We start from the raw sequence: 4,948 nt of genomic DNA on the forward strand, positions 1-4,948 counted from the left end.
CACCATTGACATCCTCGATAAATTGCTTGTCATCCATCCCCATTACTAACCAATTCCATCATCAACGACCTCCACTAGACATCGCTTATTATCACTCATCATCAACCACCACCATTATCGCTCTGCTGTAATGAGTCATATCCAACCACCATTGCTTTTGAGGTTTTTTAATGAATTTTCCCTTTCTTTTTCATTTTTTCTAAATATACTTGTTGAGTTATTATAAGATTTTTGTGTTATAATATCAACAACTTATAAATTTATTTATGTGTTATCCCCATGCTTCTTTTTTCTTGTGTAAATGGGCTAATTCTCCTTTGAGTTTTTCTATTAAAGGACCTTCATAGATCTCTGGGTAATAGATTCAAATACTAGAAGGGAAGTACTATTTTCTATTCAAGCATTACTTAAAGAGTATGGAATAGTATTCATATCAGCATTTCATCATATAGCTTATTTTTATCTTGCATTGGGATTACCTTTTAATGTTGGCTCCACCAAGCACACTTTATCTACATATTCTTGAAAGAAATAGCTACAATTTTGATGGTAAAAATAATGGGTAAGGGAATGCTTGTTGAATTTATGTGTTCATATTTGATTGCAAACAAATTTTTCTATTTTATAATTTAATTCTTAAAATTGATAAAGTGATATAGCAATAGAAAATCAAAATTTTATCTAAAGTTCTGAATGTAGAAGATTTTGTTTATTTGATCTATATACTGATTATGAATTAAGTGGAAAGAAACTCATATTATAACATATTGAATTAAGTGGAAAGAAACTCATATTATAACATATTAGATTATGATGCATCATTCCGTGGGCTTCTATTATGGCCAATATATGTTAATACTTCAATTTTTTATCAGTTAGTTGACGATCAATATTTATAGGATTCATTTGGTTTGAAGGTGCTGAAAGAAAAAAGGAAAATAAAAAATGGAAATGTTAAGGAAATTAAATTGTAATTTATTCTCCCCTACTTGGTTGGCTTAGGAATTGAGTGAAAAATATATATTTTTTTTCCTTTTCTTTGATGAGAGCTTAAGTTTTTGTCTAACAAGTAGATATGTGGGCCATAAAGATGATCCAACAATGACAATTTCAACAACATCAAGCCTTTATCCCTCTACGCTAGGTCAGCTACATGAATCCTTTTTCTCTATATTCCCATCAAGGGTCAATTTTTCATTTCAATCTAGTAAAGCAATTTCGTTTAAAATATTTTAATCAAGCATTTTTAGGTCCACCTCTAACATTCTTAACTTAAGGAAAATCTAATACATCTACTCTCCTAAGAAGTTCATTAGAATGCTATCATTTTATGTGACTAAACCTTCTAAGGTAACTCTCTAAAATCTTATCTTCCATTGGAGCTACTCCAACCTTTTCATGTATATTCTCATTTTGTATCCTATCTCTAAGAGTAATGCCATTCATCCTCCTGAGCATCCTCATCACTACAACACTTAATTTAATATTATGCTTCTCTTTTAATGGCCAACATTTTGTGTCATAAAGCATAGTACCACCATCATCTTATAGAATTTTCCTTTAAGTTTGAGGGGTACTTCTCTATCAAACAATAAACCTGAAACATTCTTCCACTTTAACCATCCAACTTAAATTCTACTAGTAATATAACAATCTATTTCACCATCACTCAAAACAATAAACCCAAGATTTCTGAATATGTCCTCTTATTAATGACTTATTCACCCAAAGTCATAATTCCCCATCAGATCTATTACTACTAAAATTTCATTCAATGTATTTGATTTTAGATCTATTAAAATGAAAACTTTTAGACTATAAGGTTGACCTTTATAATTCAAGTTTACCATCAACTCCTACTCTAGTCTTATCAACAAGAAAATAATCTTCACCAAAAAGCATATACAAGGGTAGATCCTCTTGTTAATGTCTAGTAATAACATTAATGACTAAAGAAAAAGAATATGGGCTTAAGCCTGATCCTTCATGTAATCCAACTTAAATAGGAAAATACTTATTCAAACCACCTTGTGTTTGAATATGAGTAATAGCTATTGCATATATATCCTTAATGGCATGAATATAAGCATTATTAACTCCTTTATTTTCAAGAACTCTCATAGCACTTCTCTTGGAACATTATCATATGCTTTCTCAAAATTAATCAATATCATGTATAAATCCACCATATTCTCTTTGTACTTCTCCATCAAATCTCTCAATAAATGTATAGCTTCCAAAGTAGAACTTTCTGGAATAAATCTAAAATTTATCTTGAGAAACATTAGTATCACGTCGTAACCTATGATCCATGTTTGTCTCCCATAGTGTTAAAGTTTGACACATTAACTTAATTCCTCTATAATTCACATAAACTTATGCATCACCTTTATTCTTAAAATAGGAGTCAACACACTCATATGACATTAGTTGATTCTTCAAAATAATATTCAGAAGTTTAGTAAGCCAAGAAATTTCACCATCTTTTAGTTATTTTTGTACCTCTATTTTAATATCACTAAGTTTAACAACTTTTAAGACTTTGTTTTGCTTAAAGCCTAATTTTAGCTTTACTAATATGTCAATAAAAAAAATTCTCTATTTTCATTTAATGTGATAAGTGTTGAGTCTAGTTAATAGGTTGTTAAGCCTAAGTTAATGTCCCACGGCTATCAAGGAGGGGGGGGGGGTGAATTGGTAGTTAAAAATTATCCCTCTTTTGGATGAGTTGAACCAAAAATAACTTTAGCGAATTTTTATAAAAATGTTTTTCAACCACAACTTTTTAAATAGTAAAATACGGAAAATAAAAAGATAAAAATAAACGACACAAGATTTATAGTGGTTCGGTCAAAACCAGACCTACATCCACTCCCCAAAGGCACCCTCTGAGTATTGCACTAATACCAATAGTATCTCTCATTTTGGACCCACAGCAAGGCGGAGAAGCCTTCACAAACACTCTTTCCACCACTACCCGGTGCGGTAGAGAACCATCATCCTTTTACACTGTAACTAGTGTTGGCAGAGAACCGTCCATCCTTTCACACTCTCCTAGTGTGGGCAGAGAACCCTTCATCCTTTTACACTCTCCTAGTGTGGGCAGAGAACCCTTCGACCTTTTACACTCTCCTAGTGTGGGCAGAGAACCCTTCATCCTTTCACACTCTCTTAATGTGGGCAGAGAACCTGATCTCCTTGACAGATCTCCTCACAAGAAATCTAGAAAGAAGAAAGAAAAGAGTGAAGTAATCTCAAATCACAAGTACGAAATCTTACCTTTGAACACCAAGTAAAGCCTTCACGCTCTAGTGGTAGAAATCCTTCTTTGAATGCTCTCACTCACTCTCTGCTTGAGTCTTCTTTCAATAGGCATGAAGATCAATGACCCAAAAGATTTGGTGGCAGTCTAATTTGGACTATATATAGGAAAGTCAAGAAAAACTGCCCAAAAACTGTAAATTTTCAATTCTGTACGCAGTGGATCGTCTCGTACGATCGTGGATCATCTCGGATGATTTTACTTAAAGTGTCAGAAACGATTATAATGTATATTGGTAAGAACTATATTTATAAATGATCATCGTCTCGTATGAACTAGGTTCGTCCGGTACGAAACGGTTATTCCATAGGTCAATTTCCAAAACCCTGCAGGATGTAACCAACTGAGGTAAGTCGGTTCAGTTCATCCTGGGACGAATAAGTTTCATCCTGGATGATTTTATACACAGAGTTTCATCCAGAGAAAAAGGTTAATTTTGTCCTGTATGATTTTATACATAGAGTTTCGTCCAGAAATGAACCATGCATTTCTTCTGGACGAACAGTGCAACGTGAGAATCCAGAGGCGTTCGTCCCGGGATGAATAATAAATTCGTCCTGGATGATTCGGACTTAGAAAAATTTTCTCGCTACCTGTTCCATCCGTTGCTCTTCCTAGGCCTAATTGACATGATCGTCCCGTACGAACTATGTTCGTTCCGTACGATCAGTTCACAAAATTTATTCTCCCATATGTGTGTGTTTTGAATATTCACTCAATTACAATCACTCCCTCTCAATTAAAAAAAATATTAATTAAAGCTTTTAATTTACAAATGATTCGATGCTGAATTTGATTTGAAGTCTTCATAGTTTGGAGTTGATTTTCTTGAAATATTAGTGCACACAAGAGCAAAAACAAATCTTCCAAAAAATGTTACGAGGTATCTATACATAAAATAATAATATTTGTAACCATCAAAATAATACAAGTTGCAAGAATGTAAAACATGCAAATAGATACTCTCTTAACAATCTCCCCCTTTTTGTTGCTGGCAAAACAATTATTGTTTGTAGGATTTTGAATTCTAAGAATTTGCTAAAGTCCCCCTGAATTGATGAATATATGAAAAATAAGGAGGTAAAATTTTAAAATTTTTATTTTTCAAAAAAATTATATAAAATAAGAAACATATAAAACATACAACTACAATAATGACAAACATAATAAACAAACAATTTCTCCCCCTTTTTGACAACAGCAAAAAGAGAAAAATGTTTTGAAATGTAAGCAGAATTATGAAATTCATTTGATAATTTAATCTTAAAAGTGATTGAAATAAGATATGCAAATAAAATTAAAACATTATAGAAATCATAGAATTTCATATAATTTAAGAAGTGTTATAACATAGATAATATAAAGAATGTATCAAAGGCATAATTCAATTTTGACATTAAGATAAAGAAAATCATTGCACTAAGGATGAATAAAAATTTTATATTTCAAATTTCAATGTGAATTATAAATGAACATAAGATAAATTTGAATTAAGAGATTAAAAGAGTCTTAAAAGAAGTAACTACCACATGTGGCGCTTTGCGCAACTTTTTCGATTATATGGCACCTTTTTGTGCATCTTTTTCAATTTTATGGTACATTTTTGTGAATCCTTTTTTTTTATTT

The sequence above is a fragment of the Dendrobium catenatum genome, unplaced genomic scaffold (assembly GCF_001605985.2).
Source record: "Dendrobium catenatum unplaced genomic scaffold, ASM160598v2 fragScaff_scaffold_63, whole genome shotgun sequence".
In the NCBI taxonomy this organism is placed as follows: Eukaryota; Viridiplantae; Streptophyta; class Magnoliopsida; order Asparagales; family Orchidaceae; genus Dendrobium; species Dendrobium catenatum.